This window comes from Corvus cornix, chromosome 4 (genome assembly GCF_000738735.6).
Source record: "Corvus cornix cornix isolate S_Up_H32 chromosome 4, ASM73873v5, whole genome shotgun sequence".
NCBI classification, from domain to species: Eukaryota; Metazoa; Chordata; class Aves; order Passeriformes; family Corvidae; genus Corvus; species Corvus cornix.
The window spans coordinates 66678185-66703703 of record NC_046334.1 but is presented as its reverse complement, the minus strand read 5'-3'; the positions used below and the strand labels follow the sequence as shown (position 1 = coordinate 66703703).

At 40.0% G+C, this 25519-nt stretch overlaps 1 protein-coding gene and 1 long non-coding RNA gene across 5 annotated transcripts in view; both read right to left on the bottom strand.

The window, feature by feature from the left end:
• CTBP1 (C-terminal binding protein 1) overlaps positions 1 to 25519 on the bottom strand; it is a 236084-nt gene that overhangs the window by 124314 nt on the left and 86251 nt on the right. The gene's annotated exons all lie outside the window — the stretch shown is intronic.
• LOC109144946 lies at positions 9307 to 25359 on the bottom strand. The gene is made up of 2 exons (XR_002046010.2): positions 16038 to 25359; positions 9307 to 11072 (listed from the first exon to the last, which is right to left on the bottom strand). It is a non-coding gene; the product is annotated as an uncharacterized LOC109144946 (long non-coding RNA).

The window sequence follows — 25519 nt, the reverse complement described above, 5'->3', positions numbered from 1 at the left end:
AAGGTCACTTATTACCCCACTTTGTGAATACAAAAGAAACCTCCAGCTGAATGGGGTCTCCACCGAGGGGAACAGATGGGCCAAGCGTGTAACACAGCACTGCTGTATTGACTGGTGATGGAACCGAAATCGCATCGCCATGGCAACCCCTGCGCTCCCTCCTCCCTCAAGACAACAAGAAATAGCTCATGAGAGGTATTTTAGGAAACCCATAAAAAGAGAAAAACTGTGTTTCTTGCTTTCCAATTATTTAGAATGTACCTACAAAAGGTGCTTTCAGGAAATGAGTGGATAGCATTAGCTTCCACAGAGTGAAAAATCATCTTTGCCTGTGCTGTAGAGATTGGCACTGAATGCTGGGTCCTGATCAGCCTTCCAAAATGTTAACTCCAAACTTTATGGCCCTTCCACTGAAAATCATTATGCTGATTTTCTGGTGAATCTACTTTGGGGTTTTATTTTCCTAATTAGATACAGAGCTGTCTGAAGCAAGGTCTAATGAAATCCAGCCTATTTCTTCTCTACAAAAGATCCAGAGGTTACACCTACCTGCAATGCTCACATTGTTTTTTATATCGCTATTGCATTTAATAAATACAAATGCTGAGGACTCCTTTTGCTTTGCAAAAATACCTTTAAAAGACTGCATTAAAAAAAAAAAAAAAACAAAAACAAACCAAGATCAAACTCCCCAGTGTGAGGGAGGGAACGGAAAGCGGGTGGGTGCCAGTGAACTCCTGACTTCTTTCAAGCAGGATATCCCCAAGCTTTCAAACAATAATAAACACTTCATTCTCCAAATACAGTTCTCTGAAGTACTTGTTTCCTTCCAGTTGAAATTAATTGGGGTTTAATTTTCAGGAGAAGATTCCATCGCTAATTTCAGACTTGGTTACAGTGATACACGCCAGAGACATTAAAACTGTGCGAGATATCATTTACAAAAGGACAGATCTCCAAATGTAAACTGCCTATTAAGTGGTCCTAGTGAAACTCTTGCACAAAGCTTATGAACCTAATAAACATATTTGATTTTCATAGCATTACCTCAAAACACCAAGAACATAACCCAAAGCAGTTCCAGCTGTTTCATGTATACTTGAATAATTTTGGAAACTTTCATTTCTGACGCACCCCTGAAGGGCCCCGCTTGGATTGTAAATGTTTCTGTTTTGGTTGGCAGAAGCCCCTGTACAATCTTTAATTTAATATCAGCTTTAAAGCAATAATAAAAAAAATAATCTCACTCACATGCCAAACCACCCATGCTGCTGTGGACCCCAGGGGAGGGCCTGGCTGTGGGAATCCTGCTCATCTGTTCCCACTGGGTTTTCTTAACTCTGCAAATTTGAAGATGCTGTAATGGAGATTTCCCTGCCCCAACCTCTGGGCAGCTGAATTCAGTCGCTTTCCACAATTAAGTAATCCCAGCATTGGCACAGTAGGTTGTGTGCAGCTGCTGCAATTCAGTGTAAAAGACCAGCCAAACTTGTGATTTCTGAATATTAAGTATTTTTGGGGAATAATTACAAAGCTTCCCAAAGTTAGGTACAGTAGGCAACAGAACAACATAAATGCCTTGGCTCCTCACTTTTTTAATTGTTAAATTCTGAAACTCTGTGGGGTTTTTTCCTCACTTCTAGGAATTGGCACTATTTAAAATACATGTGATTTCTGTAGGCTTTTGCTTGCTCCTTTGTTCTTAAGGCATTAAGATTCTCCTTCAAAAAAAGTCAGAAAATGGCAGAAAATCTCCCTGGAGCCCTTTTCTCCTGCTTGTCACTGCACAGCTCACTCACTCTCTTTCACCTTTCTTGTTTCTGATTTACAACATACACTTCAGCTTAAAACATTTCCACTCCTTCCCATGCAGAACCCACGGGATGATGCTCCTCCACTGAGAGGTCCTGTGCAGGGAGCTGCAGATGACAGGACCTTTACTTTCTACTGCTAACCATATGGTTCCCTCCCCAAACTCTTGCACATTCATCCCATTTTCCCTAGGCTATGTTAGTCATCCTCTCCACACCCCTCAGCTCTGAGGGATTACTCTTGGGGTTAAACATTATCACCTCGAATCTACCTTAAATTTGTCCAATTTACAATACCTCGGACAATTTTTTGTTTTCATCTTAGATTAGGAAAGCATCTCTCTTCTGTCTCAGATGACATGACTTTTAAATCATCTTCGTGCATCTTCTCCAAAACTTTCCCCACGCAATGGAGGGACCTAGCTCTCAGTTGCCCTGGAGCAGCAATTCCCTGTGCCTGAAATGGGAGTGATACCTCATTTTGGCCACGGCTCTGCAAAGGCAGCTCTGGAAGTCCATGTTCATCCACAGAGTTAACCCACCACAGCTTTTGCTTCTGTGCATCTGACTGCATCCTCCAGTTTATTCAATCATATATTAAAATAACCCCATTAAACCAGGTGATCCAGAGCTATCTGTGCCTATGACTTCCTGTCTTCAGTAATCTCCATCTTTGTCTAAACTACAAACATCAATGATGTCTTTACAATTTTTTCCCACATCATGGATAAAAAACGTCAGCAAGGATTAAGACGAAAAATTATTCTCTACAGGACTCTGGTACAAACTGCCCATTTTTAATCAACTTAATCTTTAGAGTGTTCCTTTTGCATCATTCTGGTTTTCTACTTAAAATGTTGTATGGTATGAAGTCAAATGTCATAGAGAAACCTAGATTGTTAAATCAACACTATCACCCTTATTAAAAATAATCCCATTAAAAAGATCCTGCAGTTTGACAATTTATATACTATAAATCTGTGCAGACAACTTAATTTTCTACAGTTTCAACCTACACTGTTGGTTTTTTAAAACATGGCAAGCAAACTAATAGTAGAGGAAAAAGGAAGCTGTAATCAGCAGAAAGTAATTTACACCACACAAAAAAATTACTCAGAACCTTTTGAAGCTAAACCTGAGAGTTAAACTGGGCACCACTGAAACCAGGTGTCTTGAGTTGCAGCAACAGCATCATTTTAAGAACATCCACCTCAACCAGTAAGGGCCCTGATGCACCATTCACATTCCTGTCACTGCAAACAGGAGGAAGATGCCTCATCTTCAAAAAACTGTATTTTCAAAAAAGATATTTTCATGTCTTTATTCCTCAGATTCCACCTTACTAATTGAAAACTTAAAAAATGGTTTTGTCTCTGTGGAGGAAGAGAAAGAAACAATAATCTTCCCAGAGCTGTGGTGACATAAAGATATTAGTACAATAGGAAACTCATTTTGTCACATCATACTGTGTAAATAGAAAACATAATTAATAAGGACAAGCATGTTAATTTTGGTTCCTTTCGAAACCTGCAGGCAAGAGGAGGAAAAGGGGGAATGACAATATTTGGCAATAGCAAGAAAAACAGTTGCAAATGAGACTTTTTCAGCTCTCTTAACCAGCCTTAGTAACAACTGCGAATGAAATTAAACTTATAAACACTCTCATACCCTTTAGAGTGCTCCATTTAAACAGCATATTTAATCTAAGTCAGATGTACCATTGTAACAATGCTCTTTTTGCTGTCAATATGAATTAAGACTATTAAATATGTATGTGAAATAGTAGCCCATGCTGGAATGTCTCCAGAAAGCAACTCTCAATAGGAGGTTTTTTTCCTTTTTTTTTTCCTGTTTTTGGGGCATTTTTCGGGGCTTTTTTTCTGGTTTTTTTTTTTTGTTTGTTTGGTTTGGATTTTTTTGTTGTTGTTGTTGTTGTTGTTTTTTCCTTACTTGAAGCTGCAATGATATTCAAAACTAGGTCAAGGTAACAACACCCAGCAAAAGGATCTGCAATCTCTTGGATTATTATTTTTTTAAAATATCTTCCTTTAAAATTTACCATAAAATCATTTGCCATTTCCTTTTTGGAAAGGACAAATACAGATTTCTCTACCTCCCTGAAAACAAGTGTCCACCAAAATAAGGTAACTACTAAAACACAGCTTTATTCCAATCCTTGGGAGGTATTACTGCTCTGAAATTACTATCAAGTAAAGCCACTCAAACTCTACGTAATCTAAAGAGTAACCCACTGAGCAAAGCAGAGAATTTCTAAGAAAGTAAGAGCAACCAAATACACAATTTTTAGGAATAAATGTGTATAGAAATACACAGGATTCTAGTTTGCTACATACAGGACTGAAATGGACATACACAACAACCTGACATTGTCAGCAGCTGTCTCTTCATTTGCATTGATCACTTCCTAAATTCGAACAGATGCCAAAGTCAACTTTTATTATTTTTTAAAGAATAAAACAGGTTTTCCCTTAGAAAATTAAGGGAAGGAGGCATTACCTTCCCCTCAGCAGTCTGTCCCCCATGCCCCTGATGTGCTTGACACTGCCCATTTCCCCACCTGAGAGGCAAATCCTCTGCTCCCAGACTGCTGCACAATGATGGGACAACATCATCTGCCAGCAAAATTGAGGCACCAGCCAGTTCAGTTTCTAACAAACCCCCAGCAGCCACTCCTCTCGCCACCCCCGTTCTAACACTGGGTACACAACACAGTGCTTTCTAATCACTCCAGGGACCCCCACCCTTACTGAAAGTCACATTTTCACCTTGTGGTGCACTGCTCATCATCATCTTTGCAAAAACCTGCTTGCTGCTGGTTATGACTTGCAGATTCCCTGCATTACAGCTTTTCAGTGGAAAAGTGATTTACCCAACTAAAAGCACATTTATCAAGACAAACTCTAAACAAGTGTAAATTTGAAATTTAAATTCCATTTCTCTGATAAAAAGCTGCAGCCAGATCAAAGAAATCAAAGCGGTGGGGTTGCTGCAATGCATGAAAAACACCAACTACAACCACAAGAGCTGTGGAAGTGAAGAGCTGGGATGCTTGGGAGAGGGACTGACAGCACCAAGGAGAAGTGAAACTTGACAAGGAGGAGACCTGCAATCTCCCAAAATACCACCGTCAGCCTCTGATGTAGATATGGTAAGGATCTCATACGATCAGGACATGGAGCTAAGGAAATACAGGATCAGATCTACAGAGCCTGGGTAGAGGAACCTCAGTGGTGAACCCTGGTTTCAGACAAGCCTATGATAAATGAACCAGAGTATCTCTGTTTGTTAACAGGGCAAAGTAAATATTAAGAGTGATTAATTAACAAATGCCAGTCTACTGAATTAATGGTCAATGCTGAATATCAAGGAGTGGCTTTGGACCAACACACAATGAATGACAACCAGAGGAACAACAATCCAGACAGAAGAAACAGCCAATAAAGGATTAAGAGAAAACCTCAGCATAAAATCTTGCAGCAACTTTGCCTGGAAAGGAGAACAAGATCATCTTGTCCAATCCAAACTCCTTCTCAAAACAGGGCTCCAAAATGCAATTTGTACACTAATAATTCCTAATGATTTGGGAAATTGATGTACTGATTAACAAGTCCAGGGGATGCCGTGAAGCTACATTATCACCAGTGATGGAACGATGCTGTAACACAAGTAACCAGAACACCAAATCCAAGCTGAGGTCAAGATTTATTAACAGCGAGTGATCAAAAAAGTCAAGAGATGTGAAGCTGTTTACCATGACTAAATAAACCACTGTGCATTCCTTGTGGCGCTCAGGAAGTGCTGGCATTAAACAGGATGAAGAAGGTGAAAGACTCCTGATAGACCACCATGAGATCTGGTTGAATCAAGACAAAAACAGATTTGCAAATAGATCTAATAAACGAAATGAGGAGTTGGGCAAAACACGTTGGATTCCTTTATAGGGCTTGACATCCTCATCTCTCAAAAATACACCAGTGCTAACAAAAAAAAAAAAAAGTGTGTTGACTTAACAGTACTTGTCTTGAGCTGTGCATCCCTGGTGTTTAAAAAGGCAGAATTGTACCATGAAGAGCTTGTATCAGTTTTCCTTTCCTCTTAGCTGGTGTGCCATGAGTTAAAATGAAACTCAAAATTTACATTTTCTAAGGAACCGGAGGACCAGCAATGCTTAAGCTGCTGGATGAGTGCAAAGGGTTAGCACTGGGCCAGGTGGGAAGGAAGTCAACTGGAGTTTCCAAATTGAAGCAATAATTTCCGAAGAGTGGATCTACATCCAAGACAATGCCAGTTCAGAGGCTCCCATCAGACTGTTTCTACTGTGAGCACGTGGGAATTCGATGCCTCAGTCCCCTCCTGCAGCCTGAGGGACCAGCAGGATACTCCTGCCACTGCCAGCTAAAAAGCCTTTCATATTAGGACAACATTCTGTCAGAATCCTTTTGGGACGATGACAGATAATCACACTAAATTATGAATAAAAGTGGCAATGGCTTCTTTCTGGAAAAGCACCAAAACTGAGAGGGAAAGGCTCATGAAAGTGTTTCCAATAGATCTCTGAAAAACTGTTTACAGCTTATCAGTCAGCACATCTTGGCATGAAGAATGAACAATTCCAAAAGTATTTGATATCTTGATATAATTTACATATATATAAATGTGATGGAAATGTAATGTGAATTTATAGAAACACAAATTTTTATTAGAAGGGCACAGAGCCAGACTAAAAGGGAACAATGGACAAGATGTAAAATACAGTTGCTCTTCCTGGGCCTCTTTGCAGGGGTTTTCCTGATTCATGTTAGAAGTATAAAGCAACACACATACTTTATTCATCAAAATATATTGCTGATAAATCTTCAGTGACTTTCCATGGCAGTTACATGACTCCTGAAATCACCTGGAATTTTAACTAATATCTTCTCTCACTGCAACCTGATTTGCTTAAAAAAAATTACATTATGGTTACTCAACATTTCTTTAAGCAATGAAACCCAGGCAAAAATCTATTTATTGGTATCCAAATCCCAATATAAAACAACATTCAGTATTTCCTTGCAATTGGCCCCATAATTTACAAGCCCAAACCACTATGGAAATATATAGGACGAGATATTTATTTCAACCCATCCAAAGTTTCTTGACTGTTGATTCCATATCTGCTTCCTGGAGTCCTGCTGAATATTTACGTAAGACGATTGCTTTTAATCTTTCTGTATTTGCTTCAGACATGCCCTGACAACCACTTAGAAAAGTGGTATTTTCCTGACAAAATGCATCATTTGTCTTCTACCACCAAGTTGTAGATCTTTGTTACAGAAATAGAAAGGCTAGGACATGCCCTAGGAAGTCTCTTTCTCTGCTTCGAAATTATAGGGAGCAGATACACTCAATTTGAAAATCCTGTGATAAAAAAAATTAAATTAAAAAAAAGTGGCACAATTTCCTGAAGCATGAGCTCATAATGGGAACAACATACTGTGACAAGTGGATTGCAAGAGGAGAAATACAGTGTGGAATTGCACAACTCCTTTCTAAGCCAAAGTATTGACACCATGTTCTGCTGAGAAAACCTTTTGTGCCTCTGATTTAATGCTAAATTTCATGTGACTTTTCCTGGTTGGAGGAATGGAACAGAAACAAAACCAAAACACTGTCCTGACGTGTTAGCATTAAACATCTCCATTAAGAAATAAACTTCGTGTCTTTGATTGTTACATAAAGTTCTATTTTTGGCCTGAACAAGAGGGAGAAAAAGAACAAGAAAATAACCACAATAATTCTCAAACCAAGAATCCATTAGAGGTCAAAAAACATGAAGGAGAAATCCTTTTTAAGGAAGAAAATACTTCAATTTCCAGCCCTATATTCCAGTTTTCACCACCTCTGCTTGGCAAATTGTGGTCAGTGCTAAACTCCTACTCACCCAATGCATCTGTAACAGTCTCACCCTTCTCAAACTCATGACCTTCACTGTTAACCGCTTCTGGCTTTTTCCAGCTCTGACCTTTTCAAGGCTATCACTTCCTAACTCTGTTTTTTGACATGCCTTTCCTTCCCAGAAATGAGCTCTCCTCCTCCAACATCCACCCAGGCTTAGATCCTTTGACATCCTGCTCTTTCCTCTGCCCTTCCTGTTCCTTGATCTGAGCAAACTCCATCACTCTTACGCTGACAGCTCACACTCTCTGTTTCTCCAAGATGACACTAATATTAAATTTTGCAAAGGCGCAGAACATACATTCAGTAAGACCAAAGCAGAACCAGCACTTTGCTCTCCATCTTCCCTGGAGACCTCAGCCATCTCTAACTTTTCCCCTCAGCAGACAACGCCATCAGGCCACTGCTTCATAGCAAAGCATGATCAGAAATTTGTCCTCACTCTTCATAAGCCTTTTTGGACAGATCTAAGTTGTGCTGTTTCCACTCTGCAAGTTAGAAAACTGATGAGGAACAGCATCTTCTTATAACCTGAAGTCATCTTCTACGCTTTATCCCAATGGCCCTTGTGACAACCATGTTCCCCCACTAGGCTTTTGCCAAATACTTGGTATCTTCTTCCCTTATTCTTTTCATCATCCCTCTCTTTAAGCCCCTGCATTTAATCGGCTTTGGCGAGTCAGGCCCAGCTGAAGGGGTTTCTTCCCCATTTGTGTGAAAATATGTAATTGCAGTTGCTCCCCTACATTTTCTGTTTACTAAGGATACAGACCACCATTTTCCAGCTTACTGTATTTGCCTTCAAGCTTTCTGGCTTTTATAGACAGCAGTATTCCTATGTATGTCATCTTTTTTCCCCTTGGCAAAAAATCCCCCACCAATGTCTCTGTCAGAATACAACAAATCATAATTATTAGTCAACAATAAATGTCCACCACGTGACAAAAGCAAATCTGGGGCTTTTCCTTTGCTGAAAAACCCTTTGGTTTAGAGTTGCTTCCTACTTCTAGCCTATTTTGTCTGCAAGTTGAAACACAGAATGACCTCTCCATATGGCATTTTCAACATAAAGGAAAAAGATACAGATGCACAACTGTTTTGTCTAAAGCACAGAGAAATTACAAAGTATCCTTCCGTTTCAATTTATTGTCTTTGCACTAATACCATAATTTAGAAAAATTAAAATGTTCCAAAGTTTGTGTTTGATAATAACTAACATTTCTAAAGCCGTTTTTCAGATGCTCTTTTTGAAAGAATGAACTACATAGGTCTTCAGTATTAAGCAAAAAGGTCTTTTGTGAAGAAAAATACCAGTTACTGATGCGTATCAGGCAATCGAATGTGCCCCTGTGTGGGCTGTACACACTCCTTCTCAGAACAGACCTGCTGATGACTGAGCTACTGCTTTCAGAGAAATTAATTTTTTCCTTCAAAATCCTTCACAAACTTGGGTTGTTTTTTTTAGCAATAATCCCCAAACATTTTTCAAATCATGTGAATAAAGATCTCAAGTTATTTAACCAAAATAACACAGGCATAGCCACAGAGAGAACAGTCTTTTTATTTTCATGAAAAGGACAAAGGTTCAATACCATAAAATTCAAACCCATATGGAGAAACGGCAAGATGAAGTTTACTAATATGTCCTTAAATCTGAAACATAGACTTGATCTAAAATAAAAGCCTAACCCCTCTGCTTCATCCTCTGCATGCAAGAGCTGAAACCACAAGATGTACATAGCCAACTATTCTGCAATATGCTGGTACCCACATGCACTTTTACAGATCTAAAAGCATGAATTTACTGTTTTTCTGGAGGCAAAAAAATACATTCGTCTTCCCAAGGTGTTGCACTCCCACTCTGCATCAGGGAGCGCCCATCCCATACATTGCCTTTCTTTTGCAAGCACGATGTCCAACCTCACAACCAACCCATCTCCAGCAAGGGTTGCAGGTCAGTGGTCTCCAAAGAGCTGGCCCTGAAAGGTCCCAGCTGAATGAAGTGAATCTTTATAGCAACCAGGACATGCTGCTCCCACCACGTGAATTTCCAAAGTGGCCAAGTTGAATGTGCCATAGGAATGTAAAAAGCTCCTGTTCAGGCATTTCTCTTCAACAAGAGAAAAGCTTTTCTTGCAGGCCCCGGTGACAACACAAGCAGGTGATGTTGGGCATGTGTAATCCAAGCACAGAGATTTAGGAATAGTAATCCAAGAGGCTCCACCTGCTCAATAGCAGACGGGGCACCAGAACTCGGAAAGACCCATCAGGGCTTTAGGAGCATCCAAAAATACGGCACCATCCCCTGACCAGGACACAGCATGGCTATTTCATAGTAACCCAGCTCCATCAGGAAAAGAAAAGCAAATAAAATTAAAGTTTGCAGAAATTGGATTTGAACAATGCAAGTCCTTCCATCTTCTGTGACAGCAATGGCACTACAGCTGTTTGAAGAAGTTTCTCTGCAGCGGCATCTTCAAACTGTAATTTGCTGCATGTAGCTCTCATCGCCAGATGTTAAAATCAAGTTAATCTCTCAGCAGAAATGCACAGATTGCTCTCCTTGGACCACGGGCACGACATCCCATGCAAGCCTCGCTGATGCTACATCATCACCAACCAGAGGAAACAAAGCCCTGCAGGGTAAGAGAAACTGGAGTTGCATGTGGGCCAGAGGAATTGCTCCTTAGTAGTAAAACTCAGACTATCTGACAAAAAAAAAATTATGCCCCATTATGGCCCCTGGTCAGGGTATTTAGCTCTTTGTTTCCCCACAATGCTTTTCAAAGGGTTGATTCATCCTTTTCCCAGCTGCTCTCACAAACAGATCCTGTCCCATACTAAATTCAGTGTACTTAAGATGTGCTGCACTTCATCCACTAGAGCATCCAGTAGAGCATCCATCTGCTCTATTCCCACTCTGATCCAGCTCCCACCTGGCTGGCACAGCTCAGAATCTTATGGCAGAAGATAGGCATGGCAACCTGGGGCGCAGCTGGGAGCTTTCCACTGAGAGCCTGCCAACCCTTCCTTGAATCTATTCTTCCCACTATGCTCTCCCATACCCACAGCAACCGTGAAATCACTATTAATTATGCCCTTTTGCCTGACCCACTTATCTCAGAATTGCAGTATCTGGGATGGGGTAAAAACAGAAAAAAAAAGAGGAGGGAAGCTGCTCATTTTGCTTCCTGGACAACTCCTTTTAGAAAAGCCAACTCTGTTCTGATTTTCTCCACTATTTTCTCCTCTTTCTTTCCTTTCTTCTTCAACTTCTCTTCTGTATCTTCCTTTTGTTTCTCTCTGTAAGAAGAGGAATCGGGTTAGGAAAAAGGAACGATGGAGAACGCTGATCTAAATTGCTTCACATCTTCAAATATGTGGAGAGAAAATGATGGGGCGTGGGAAGGGAATGAAGCCCTGTGGGTTTTCTTTTCCAGATGACTTTCTTTCCTTCTGGCTCATGACTGAACGAGATATGAAAGAATAAGAACTGCTGGAGATTTTGGCAAATATTGAAAAGAAGAACAAGCAACTACAATTATTCAGAGAATAAGAAGCAAATGCTAAAGAAAAATAAACCCCACAAATACAGATTATGGTCTCTTTCCAGAGGGAGAAGGTTTTATTCAGTCTGAATTAAATGTGTTTATTTTTCACATTAGTTCAAGCGTGGATTTCATATAAAATTCACAAATACCTATGTCAAATACAGTGAGGAACACCAGCTTAGAGGCACCAGAAAGCATTCTTTTATTGTAAAAGAGAAGACGCGGTTCTGTTTTCTGAAGGATGACAAGGAACCAGAAAGATATGAAAGCACAATCTTAATATTGCAACTAACAATGTTAAAATGTTCTTGCCTACACATTATGAGGCACCACCATGCATTTTTTGTTTACACTGATTTCTGCAAGGAAAATAGATTAAAACTGACCCTGCTACTGTGCACTGCTGTCTGGAACAAGGTTGATTTCTGGTTCAGAAGAAAGGACCATCATGATAAAAACAGAGTACATGAACATGCCTGGGTTTGCTCCCACAGAATGCGAGCTGTTCTCCAGGTACTGAAGCAGAAGGCACCACGCTGCAGCTGCCCACAGAGATCCGTGTTTCCCTCTAAAATGGTTCACACATCCTTCCTCATCACCCTTGCACAAACCAACACAGCCATGAGAACAGCAAACCCACCAAGAGTAAATGCAAGCACAGAAAGCCAGTATTTATTTAAACATGAACTGCTCTTGAGACGTCCTTTCATGGGTTTGCTTTCTTACTTGTGACCTTTGGGAAGGAAGGACGCATTCAAAACCCCAGCCACTGTTTGTTTGCAGAGGTAATACCATCCCTGCAATAAACGTAGTACATGCACCTGATTATTTGCCTTCACCAACCAAATGCATCAGAGAAAGCAATTTGTTTGTTTTAAACTCATTTAAATTTGAGGTATCTTTCACCAGGAGAAGAGTTTTCCATAGGAACAGGGTTTGCACTTTGTGACGTTTTCAGAAAGACCTAAGAAATAATATAAAATAACAACTATTTCTGCCTCCTGCCAGGCTTCTTGGAGTATTTTAAAACAGCTTTACTAAAATAAACCAACTTTTTTTTCCCAAACAGATTTGCCACCAGGGAACCAAATCCTACCCTTATAAGGCTACAGCAAAACAAAAGTCCTGAAGAAAGTACAAAATCTAATAGAAAACCATTTTTTAACTCAGGAAACAGGAGTATTAAGCTACATGTCATGGTTTAGCATGACAAACCACTACACTACAAGAGATTTAAAATCAGCTTCTTCAGAATCAGCAATAGTCAGATGCTTCAGAAAATAATGCTCAGAAAGATCACCTTCTGGTCCTTCACTCAATTCCTCTCCATCTAGTGAGATCTTAACTATTACAGCTACAAAGCTAAAGCAGAAATTTTAAATCCACAGCCAGTATTCAGACTTTACCCGCTGCACCATTTTATACACACAGACATAGTTACTTTTACCATTAAAGAACTCAAACTGATATGGCAAAAGCAGGAATTATTTAAACAACTTTGCCCACAAGCACTGACCCTGCCTCAGTATTAAAACCCCAATATACACAAAGAGAAAGGAAAACTCCTTAGTGTTAAAACACTGGAGAAAGATCTTAAAGTTAATGGACTCTCAAATAGTTTACAAGAATCTAAAATAATGCCTGTGCTAATCTAACACAGAAATCAAACTATCTGGGGGGGAAAAAAAAAATCAATGTTAAGATTAATGTTTTGGTTCTCTCCAAGGCAGGACAATTTGCAGGGGAAAAAACGTTGAAAAGCCAAGGGGTTTCTTTTCCATTTTACTGAATTTCTGGTGTGGACCTTATTCTATCTAAGAAGTCGCATGAGAAGCAAATTGCTCCAAAGCTGAGCTGAACCTCACCCAAGGTTAAGTGAACACCAAACCCAAACCACTTCCTTTGGGCTCTTGGTATAAAAACAAAATATTACCAAAATATGCAGCAACAAAGGATGCTGCTACGGCAGCTCGTATGAGCAGTTCCATGTCTGATGTCTGCAGCATTCCCAGTCTGTGTAAGTAAACTTTAAAGGATCTTGAGAGAAAAAGCTATTTTCATCCTCTTTTTTCATTATCCGACACTACGAGTTGAGTCGTATAAGAGATTTTACTGTAGCACATACAAAAGCAGCGGCACACCAGTGAGCACTTCATTAATTAAAAGCCAGAAAAGGAAGTTTGCTAAACGAAGCAAATGTTCTTATCACTCCTATCTATATTCATTAAAACTGACAGGAAACCAAATATCACCATCTGTCTACTTGCAATAAAGACACTAAAAACAGCTCCGGGGTAGAAGAATAATATAAAGTATAAAACTGCAGTTTTTCAAGTTTCAGTTTTAAATGGACAAGAGAGAAACTGATGTCAGACGAGGGAGAATGAAGGATGACAAGGAGCTGGTACATGACTGAAAAAAGAAATTACATGCTTTAGAATATAAATTGAACCCCCTTTGAAATCTCAGAAAACAAATAACAAACTCAAGTTTGCACCGTCTTTTTTAATCAGATCAATGGGTCTGGAAAAAGCCAAGTGTTGCAATGGCAGCTCATTTGCCTATTTAGAAATAACTGCTACCAAAAACAGTCAGAAAATTCTATTACGCAACATAAACTGTGAATTTTTAATGGTCAAGCAAGTCCCAGGAAGCACTTGTGCTTTATTATGTCCTGATGCACTCTCTTCAGATTCACAAGAGATCATTCTCTTAATTATTCCTATATTTGGATTTTGCTTACAAATCAGCAAGTTGGTATAAAATTGAGTAAGATTTGATGAAAGGAGAAGGATGGCAGAGGTACTAGCTTAGCTCTGAAAAAAATACCAGGGTTCACACCAGCAGTGCCGGAGGTCAACTGAAGGTTACTGATTTAACGTACTTTCTAGCATTTGTACAATTCCTACCTTCTAGTAATCACCCTTTTTTTTTTTTTTTTGCACTGCAGGGGAAAGGAAAGAAAAAACAAATAGATGGCAATAAGATATTTAATGACAGAAATGAAAATAAACTACTGCTCACATTCTCAAGAGCACAACTCCCTGTCGTTAATTCTGCACCATTCCCCAGCTGCATTTTGCATAGCAATGAAAAGCACTTCCAGTTCCTCTCAATGCTGCATAAAATATTAGCTCCATAGTCACAGTTTTTAAGACTAAATAAGGTTAAAGTAATTTAAGGCTGAGATAAACAGAAAAAAAGAAAATTCATTGTTAAAAGTCTCCCAGCCCCCCGTGGTGCCGAGGTACCGGAGCACATATGGTGCGGAGCAGAGCCCGGGGATACCTACAGGAACCACAAATGGGGTCAGGACAGGAGGAGCAAGGGAGTTCAAGACTAAAGCGAAGCCTTATTGATTTTTATTATTATGTTCCTCCAGGATGGTACTTTTATTTTTTTAAGTTTAATTTTCTGTCCTAAGAACAATAATTCATACCTCGAAAAAGGCTCTCATTAATATTCTATGAGAATGCTTTTTAGCCTCAATACAATTACAGCAGAGCAATTATTAATATTCTTCTGTTAATACTTTAACAATACTAACAGAACTATTAACAGCTCAGCATAAGTATTTGTGAAACAGAATTGTAGGGCTACTTCTGTTTGCACAACAAAATTATACAAGCTAAATAAAATCTGAGTGTAAAAAAGTTACTGTAAACTGATGTGCAGATGTGTCATCGGATTCCTCCTTGATTCTGAGGAATCTCCTTTTGAAAGTCAAGACAATCTGTAAGTATATAGGAAAACCAAATACTTTTAAGTGAAGTTTGACATTCAGGAGTAAATTTTCTTTTATGTTCAATATATAACAGAGACATCCATTTGTGCATGCCAATGAAATCACTGGGGTGCTTAGAAAGGATTTGGTAGGCAAACATGGAGATATGTAACAGAAGTGAAAATACAAAACCATCCATAAAAAAGTCCTGAGTGTGCTGTAAAAATGCATCCAGGCTGATGCTGGAGAATGTTTGTTTATTCTAAGGTGGTTATAGAGCACCTAAAACACAAAAGAAATATTTCTGCGATGTGAGAGAATAGTTAAGTGTTGACATGTTACCTTTACAAACCTTTTAATAAAAAGCTGCATAGTAAAGGCAAGAAGCATAACCCAGATTATTAGATTTTGGAAAATTTTATTTTATATACGCCTTGTTAGAGCTCCTATTTTCCTACTGAGAGTAGTAACTGTGGAAGCTGCATTTAAAATTATTTGCTAATAGGAGGCATATGAAGACTCAGGTTCTTCAGAAGCATGGATAATCAGTGGAAAAGGTAAAATTCTCTGGCAAAAAGAGAAAGCACAATTCACTCCTGTAGTCCTCCTGTCCACGGCTGCCACAGTAACAGGGTGTAAATCAAAGCATCTTCCACAGCACATATTGGAGAAAACCAGCCCCAGACTCCAGGCTCCTTGGATTTGAGAATGCCAGCCTGGGAAAAGCTTTCTGGGGAACTGAGAAAAGATCAATTTCCGACAATCCTCTTAAAAAGGTAAATGAATCCTGAAATGCATGGTGTCTCAGTCCCTCCCATTCCCATACTGGTGAAGCTGCTTCTGCACTGTTTGCCTTTAATTATGGGAAACTTTGTTCTAATATCATATACACACAATACTACCAGTATTATTAATTTATGTTTATTTATATACATATATATGAAAATATCAACTTACTAAAGATGAGTATGGGGTTTTTTATCTTGTACCCACCTTGTCTATGAGCTGATAAATCTCCTTTGCCTGGTCTTTATCCACAGATGAAGCTGTCCTTTCTGTAAGGTACCACAAAGCAGCCACTTATTCTGGTTGTACCAACCCCTCTTCTTGCTTGCAGGATTATGTAAATTGTGTTTAAATTCAAGATCAGTTTTGCCCTTTTGTACTCAAATGCATCTTCTCCGCTTCATTCTTATACACACAATAAACCCTGGTTTTGCAAGGTTTGATCCTAGCTTGCAGTATGACTTATTTTGGTGAGCAGTTCGCTTTAACACCTCCTCATCTACTGCAACACCTCCTGGATATTATTCTTGAATTCGCTTTAGATAGTCAATAGCAGTTTTCCATACACCTTTGCAAAAGCTTCCCTAAAAATCGACTTTTAAGTGAGTGCTACAGTGACAATATCCCAGTCACAACGCCCTCGTGTCTGTTATTTAAAGTACAGCACCATCACCTCTGCACACCAGTGATGTAAGGCTTGTCACGCTTTTGCTCTAGAGCATTAAAAAACCTGATCCAAAACCAAGTCCATCCTAAGTGTACCTTTTAATCCATACAAAGCCAAAATAATTTATTACGATTTACATTGCTTTAATAGTTTTTTCGAGTTGCTATTTAGATGGTCTTAGTAGTAATGACTGCAGCAAGCTGGAACAGGTTCACCACAAAACAGAACCCAGGGCAGCACTAAAAATAAAACCTGGGTGTCTTGAAGCCTGGGAAAAATACAGCAGTGCTCCAAGGGTGTCAGTACAAACCTGCAAAACAAATTTTCTACACAGACATTTCTTATTCATCAATTTGAATGGACAGATATTTACAGACAGACAATAATTCAGTTTATGCAGGTTTCTTGGACACTCCCATCACTCATGCTCCCCTTCCCATGTGCTGCTTCTCCCACACTTAATTTGTCTGCCCTCTACCATCTTTCTTGCCTCGAAACTGGTTCAGGCCAATGATTTCTCCATATCCTGGTTTTGCCTTTCTCTCCCCTGTGTCCCAGTGATGTGATGCAGGTGATGGCTCAACCTGCCAGGCCAAGGTCTCAGTGAGCTCCAGTGCAGAAGGGTATCATCTCCTGGGTAACAAACCAACCTTCTTCTGCCATTTCTTTACACTATGCAGTAATTATGGCTCCTTTTTTTCCTTTTTCCCAGCCTGTCCCATTATTTCTCTTTCTTTTACATACCATCCATTATTTCTCAGGGTTTTTTCCCTTTTTTATCGTCCTATCACTACCACAGCCTTTAAGAGAAAGCCGAGGCTGTTAAGTGTCTCACACCTGTCATTTCAACATTATGATTAGGAAGCAGATTCTGAAAATCCTGATACCACCATAAAACTGGTAAACTAAGAAAAATCTCACCTTAGATTCCATCACTTTATCACTGTGCTTGTATGCTTCCCTAGATACCTGCTGATCACCATCAGAGACAGGATATTGAATTATAAGTGCTTGTTCTGAATCAGAACAGCTGTTCTTACAGATTTATTGCTAAAACAACATGGGTTCTGCCAGACCTAAGAAAATCAGCAAGAAATAAAGTTACAGACTCTTGTATTTTACTACAAGTAGCTTTGGTATTTGGAAATCCCCTTTCTTTATGTTTGTTAGACTGCTATGCAAAAAGAGTTACTTCTGGTGAACATCAACACATATGCAAACTACCCAGCTGATTTCTTTAATTGTGATAGGAAACATTTAGATATGAAATTCAGCACGAAACACTTTTCAACTTCTGAGAAATTATGGGTGAAAAGACTTGGAACACTATTACATTAAGAGCATCGTACTTATTAACATAAGAAAGAAAAACGATTTTTTGGAAAACACCATTTGAGGTATTCCATACTGTTTTCCAATGTTATTTTCCCAGAGACACCAAGAATGGTTTGGTTTTGTGGTTTGGGTGGGGTGGGGAAGAAGGTTGTTGATGTTTTGGGAAAACCTACCAAAGCTTGCTTTGTTTGCTTGCTGATCCTCAGCTACAGCAGTAAATGGCTGCTGGCAGACCTAACTTCAAAAGCCAACTGCAGGAGAAACTGTCATTATGTGATCCATTTAATCTAGAATTAAAATACTTTTTTAAAAAATGTATAAGACAAACAAACAAAATTTAAAAATTATTCCAAACAAATAGCAGAATGTTTCCTCAATGGCAAAGTCCCAAGCCCAGTTGGCCAAACCCTTCCAACCACACACCCACCCTTGGTTTCAGATCCAAGCTAAACTCCACTTCCCGCCAGTCTTATCTTGCCAAATTCAGAGCAGGAGGAAAACATCCACCGCAGGCAGAGCACGGACACACAGCAGCACTCCCAGGGGCCTGCTCCGCAGTTGGATTTTATTAAGGAATGCACACGCTTCTGTGCTCCAGTCAGAAATATTCAGGGCTCCACCACATGAACAGTAACTCAGTAACCACATTTCCTTGTCTGTATCACAAAATAAACACAGTCTCCAAGATGGACTCTATGGATTTATGTCCTTTCAAAAGAATTTAGTAATTGGAGGGGGAAAAAAATAAAACCACAAGTAAAGTGAACGGTTCAAAATGTGCCGTAAACAGTTTTGAAAGCAATGTTCTCATCTGGGAGTATTGCAACAGATGTTTATCATGAGCTACTGCAACAGTTAATCTAACTCCGAGCCAGATTACCTCTTTGCCTTTGGAAACAAGCCTTTTTTCCATGGGCAGCACACAGAAAACAAGGGGATGTGCCAGAACTGACAACAAGCAGTTAACTGAATGAAGCAGGAGGGAGAAAAAAAAAGCCATAAAGCCCAACCAAATAAACTGATATCTGGCCCAAAAGACTTAGATGAACAGGTGTATGTGTGGGTGGGATTGGAAGGAAAAAAAATAAAGAAAAAGATTTAAACAAAGCTTCCATTGACATTCTGGTCACTGAAGTGGGTACACACAAAATGATCCAAACAACATTTTGAACAATTCAGCAAATAATGGATTTCTTTCCTTCTTTTTCCTTTTTTTTGTTTTTTTGGGTTTTTTTTTTGAGAGGATAGGAAATATGATTATTGAACTCGGGTTTCAAAATGTGGTGCCAATAAGCCACAGTAACAACTTAGAGGTTATTCTATTCCAAGATATTCTGAGGAAGAATGAAAAAAGGAAGGTACAAAACTACGTATGCAATCTGGTATTTACTCCTTAAAAGATACAAATGCAAATCACAATTTAAAGCATCATTATTTAAAGCTGAAATTGCCACTTCTTAACGAATGTAAATCAGATCCCTGTTTACACCACTTCCTAAAGGCAAGTGAAGGGCTAGTAAGTCCATGCCCAGAGCCATTCTTCTGCTCCTGATTTCACAGGCATTTAATTCTGGAAAAACCTTGAGCATATATGGGTCCTGTGAAAAGAGTGAGCAGTCCATTGTCTTTGATCATCTGAAAGAGATCAAGCAAGAGAGGTAAGTGCACCATGTTCTCAATGCACCCACCTGAGCACCACCTATGGCTCCCCCACCCCTGGGACCACACTGCACCCTGGCTGCACCAGGATCCATGGAAAACTGCTGAGAGGCAGAGGTGGTTTTGAGGATTTACAGCCTTGCACAGCTTACAAGGCTCCCCACAACTTTCACATGAAGCCCACACCTTCCCCTTCGTATTCCCAGCTGTGGTAACACAAGAATAAGAGTCACAAATTCTGGAAACTTTGGTCTAAACTTCCTTCCTTACTGAAGAAAATCTCAGCTTGCTGGGGGTTTTTTAAACAGAGAAAAACAAATGCCAATCTGTCAAGTGTAAAAATGGTGTAAAGAGATTTTGTTTCTCTAATTGCTCAGCAGAACAATAAATGAATAAAAAGCTCTAAGAAGTCCTTTCCACTCCGCAGTATTTCTGCTGCTAATGCAGAACAATTTTTCTTGGTATTTCTCCTAATCAACAAAAACAACAGCAAACATTACCAGTCCTTTTATATTTGATGAAGAGATTGATGCTATTTATTCAATAAAATCTTTACAAATATTCCTTCCCTTCTAAAAACACCAATGACCACAGAGCCATGTGTCTGTCAGCAGTACCTCTACTCTGCCCTTGGCCCCTTTCAGGCCACTGGAACAGCCACCCGTTAGTCTGTTGACTAAAATACTACCGTTCGCAGCTTATCTTGTCAAGGTTTTCCCCCCACACACATCAAAAGTTCTAAGAGTCATGAGAAAGGTTTTGTTTTCTAAATTTTTAGTATTCCAGAGAAATATACTGACATTGCATTCCACAAGTCTTGCCAAGAACGTCTTTTGTGTTCACAGCTTCAATGTTGATGATAAATTTTGAACACTAACAGTACAAAGTATGATTTAAATCAGAGCCTAAATCATAAATGTAAAAGTAACTTAAGCTAGTGAACTGGAAATCTTAATTTAAATAATCTCATTTTGCCAATACAGTTTTCCTAAAGACCTATTTGCTTTCAATGGTTGTTGGTTCTCACCAAGAAGGTAAATAAACTACATGCATCTATTTAAATGATTACGAAGCCTAATATATTCTACATCTTTTATTTTTATATTTTATTAAGTAGACAATTTACTAGGTAATTATTTTTTTAACTACGATTCCTAAGTGCTTCAGAAATATTTAGTGAGTACTAAAGCACCTTTTATAATGACGATTATCCTCATTTTATAGAGGGATAACCCAAAGAAGAGACAATTAACTAGTCTGGGCTCTTTTCTTCACCACATTAAACTAGCTCTAAGGTAACATGATTGATCTCCACTATAACAGCAACCTGTTACACATAATTTTTCACTCTGACTGAGCAATTGTAATAATTTGCAATTATTGAATAAGAGATCAATTAGAAGCAAAGCCTCACGTAGCAGCAGCAGAAGGCTGGACTAAATATCTGTACAAGAACCAGGAGATTTTGCTGGACGGTTTCACCATGATATGACACTTGGTACTATTTTTACTTCATCTTCTAAAATGTGGATGTAAAGGTAGCACACAGCACAGTCTGCTGCTGTCTTCACAACACCACAGCTTGCTTGATGAGCAACCTCAATTATTTTGCCCTGAATGACAGCAAAAATAGCAATGAGCACTGAGATCGCTTACACAGCCCAAGAGAACGACATGCCAGACTTTCCAAGTTGAACAACCTCTAGTTTGAGTACTCGTTTCTTAATATTGTGCCTCATAATTTGCAGGATGTTGTGCCAACAGTGCTTGGTGTCAACGTTTCAGAACCATTTCTGCGTACTGAATATTGCCCATCCCGCCATGCCAGGCCAAAACCTTACACTTGCACAGTTTCTTTTCTGAGGGACAGCACTGGTCTGGAACGTTTACCAGTCAAGATAGGCCATGTTTGAAAAGTGGGAGAAGTGGTACAGAATTATTTCTAACATTTTTCCACAGTCTCTCATCATTATGCCCATTTTTCATTGTGCCCCAAGTTGGCCCATGATGGGAAACTGCATCTTTCCAAAAGCACCTTCTGATCTCCCAAGCCAGCCCTTACTGAGGAGGAGCATCAGTGTCTCTCAGGCTGCTTTACCCTCCTGTGAACTTGCCTTTCCTGGGATGCACACAAACATTTTAGCAGTTGGACATTAACGACCATCTCTGAGTTTAGTCAGGAGCGGCGAGAGGCACCCTCCACCACATGGTGCAGGAAAATAAAACAGTAAAAGACACAGTGGCCTTTGAAAAGACAAATTTGATAGAAGTAACTATATAAAATGCCAGCTCTTCCCCTCGGCCTGAAGTCCTCTGGTAAGAGGGTGACCACAACAAGGATGTAAAGCAGAAGGGTCCCAAAAAGACAACCCATTGCTTTGATGCTGCAAGGTCCAGCTGGATCCCCCCATCTCACTCCAAGTCCTCATCTGCAGTTTCAGGAAATAGAGTGCTGTTCCCTCCATAATTATAATACTGTGTGCCAGACCCCAAACCCCACTCCCCGATGGGCCACACACACCATGTCTTTTGCCTACACACAGGCACAGGAATTAGGGGGATGAGCAGGGACTGCAGGAGCGAGAATGGGATGAGCCAGCTGCAGGTCAGGGACCTCGCTGTGCCAAAGCAAGGCGCCCTGCGAAAGTGAAACCGAAAGGTTTCACACAGCCACCAGCAGCATTTCCTGACAGAGTTTCCCAACGAGATACACCAAGTGAATCTCTGCAATGCCACACTCTCCTGTCCACCAGGCAGTCTCCAGCCCATCCTGCCCTGCCACAAGGCTCCAGACAGGACGCTGCTGGTTTGGGAAGCGAGCGGGCTCCAATGGGAACGTCAGCCCCGAAAGGCAGATGTTGTGTAAATTCATATTTCATCAAAACAGTTAATTGTGACAAGAGAGCTATAAAAATCCTTGTACCGCTTAAATTATTTCTCCACTTAGAGCAACTCTACTACCAGGAAATGTTACACATTGCACTTTATACCCAACTGGCAGCGCTCAGTGATAACATTACAGCTCTGTTAAATAACAGATATAAAAATCACAGATCTTTAAAAACTACAAATTAATTTTTCTGCCGTCATTCAACATAACCATTTAAAAACAAACATGCCATGCAATTGTCATTAAAAGTTTTCCAATCTAGCACTGCATGTGTTTAAATATGAAAATTATACTTTTGAAATAAACATTGCTGCTATCAGGGAAAAGTGCTACCATAAGTCACATCACTATCAGACAGAAACTACCACCATGAAGACTCAGTAATCCCTCACATTTCACTAAGGAGATGTTCTCTCTCCATCCAACAAGATCGAGAGGAAAAAAAGCAAACAAAAACCAGCTACAAAACAACCAGACAGCACCTGCTAAAACTTTGATTGTTTCAGACCCACAGGTAGGTAAAATAAGAAATTCAGAGACTGTTTTGTAATGAATGTATGCTTTATCTGTATTACTGATGCCAAACCTCCAGTAATCTATGTTTAGCAAATTCATTTTATCCACATGAATCTCCTTGTGCATACTGAAGTTTAACTGTTATCCAGCTCATATAATTAGGAAAAAATATAACCCCAAAAGTCCAACTAACAGGGTTTCACTTTTTCTAACCTGACTTTTTTATGTTCAATTATTCAGAAAAAATATTTATTAAGAGATTATCTATTTATAATTGGAAAATATATTTTTTAGTAACATGCATCTCCTTTAGATATTACGTCTACACTTAGCAACATTTAGAGTAAGTAACAACAAGATTTTCTCCAGCTCTATGGGGTCACAGGATCTCCACCTGGAGAAGCAATCCAGTACTGTGCCAAAGGGAAAGCAAAGCCTTCATCTGCTCTCCCTCACCTGCTGGGGTGAGAAAACAAGCAGGAGGCATGGAGGGTAATTCAGTTCTGCAGTGCTCACGTCATCTTTCATATTTCTGTTACCGCCACAAGCAGGCAACGCCTGCCAGCCTGGCTGCAGTTTGTTTACACACTATTAGAAACCAGAATTTGCTACTTAGGCTAAAAAAGTCCCACCAGGTATCAAACAGACATAGACCTTATTTTGTCTGTTTTCTCAGGATGCTCGGAAAAAAGTTTATGTAATGTATGAAAATTATGCATGCCATTATGTAACAAAATCAAAGTGCCACAAAATGTACACATGGGTATTTCTACTTTCAATCAGCAGTTACTGAACTGTACCTGGCTTCATTTTAAAAGTACAGATCACTTGTATAAATAGCATTTATTTAATCATAATAATAATAATTATTTATATATAACTATCTGAATTCCTCACCTACTCAATCACAATCACTTCATTATAACACACTGATAAATTCAAGTTAATCTCCCTAGGGATCTCTCATTTCAGACTATTTGGGTAGATGATCACAGAACTGCAGGTGCATGGTTTCTCCCTGGGAGATGACAAATCACCAGTGGTGCAACAGGTGCCGGTCCTACTCATCATCCTCTTTCCCAACGAGGATCCCCCTGTCATGGTCCCTGTTGGCTGTCAGGATGCTTGGGCACCCATGGGTGATCAGGCAAGAGGCAAGGACACACGAGCCTGGGGCAGTGCAGCTCCTCTGGCCACTTCCCATACCCCGAAGGAGCAGGGGCTGCTCCTGCTTGGTAGGGCCAGACTGAAATTCTTCCATCACCCCATGTAAAAGCCTGTATTGATTATTACAGCTTCAGGCTAGCAACAAAAAAACTAAGTTTTAGGCCTAGCAACAAACCTGGCCCCACAAGCATCCTTCTGCCTCCGCAATGCACAGCAAGGGGTTAATCACACACGCAGGTGTAAATCACACTGACTTCACCGACAGAACCACTGATTTTAACCCAAATTCTACATAACGCACCTTAAAACGTTCAGTGAATTTAACGTTTCACTTAAAACTCAACTTCATTTGAAAGAAACATTCAGGCACTGATTTCTGAATGGCAATAATCAGTTATTTCTACCCAAAATTTCCACTTTTCACACGTCACAGAAATGGTCATGCAAATATTCTACAGCTTCCAGTACCATCTCCAGCTGAGGATGCTCACAGTGTACTTAAATTCCCATGTAACTACCACAAGGCACAGAAAGCACAGAACCCTGTCCTAACTGCAGCCTTATGCAGAGAAAAATGCCACAGAGACAAAAGTTGCAAAATCTGCCAGCAGATTTCTCTGTCTGAAAACATATCTCCATCAGAAATAACTTTTGCCATGAAAACCACCAGGAAACTCAGAAGTTAGAAACATGGACGCAGTTTTCGTAAGATGTTAAATGTACAGAAAAAATATAATAAATACAGTTGATTGTAAAACACCTCATGAAAAAGAGGGGAGATATGTTGCAAAATAACAGAGCTAAATTTGTCCCTGAAACATATAACAGATTTACAAGGCAAGATAAAAATGGAGAGTATTTAACTTCGTATTCGTTATTTTAAACTCAAACCAAACAAAGTATGTTCAGATAACCGCACATAACCACATCGATTTCCAATTAACTGAAGGGGAGTTATTTAATATTTGGCAAATCCACAGAAATAACTTATGGGAAGAATCCCAGGTTTTCCGCTGGGATCTGACAGCATCCCCCAGCCGATTGCCATTTACTTTCCGCAATTCAGCACACGCAAACCTCGATTTCCCAACCGGAGACACCCGCAGCGCCAATTCGGCGCTCGCCAAGTTCAGCGCAGCGCCGGGACGGGCGCCGGGGACCCCGCACCCGCAGGGCTGCGCGGTCCCGGGGCACCCCCGGTGCCGGGAATAACACAGCCCACCCGGGATCCATCCCCTCGCGCTCCCGGCGGCGCTGCCCGGGAAAACTCCCGCTGCCCCCGGCACAAAGAGCCGCATCCCCCGAGCAGCGGGCAGGATGCGGCCGGCGCTGCCCCCGGCGCTGCGCTGGCGCAGCCCCCGCCCAGCGGCCGCCGGGGGTGCGGTGCAAAAATAATTATTAAAAAAAAAAAAAAAAAGAAGAAAAGAAAAATCAACCATTGTGCCTCAGGACGGT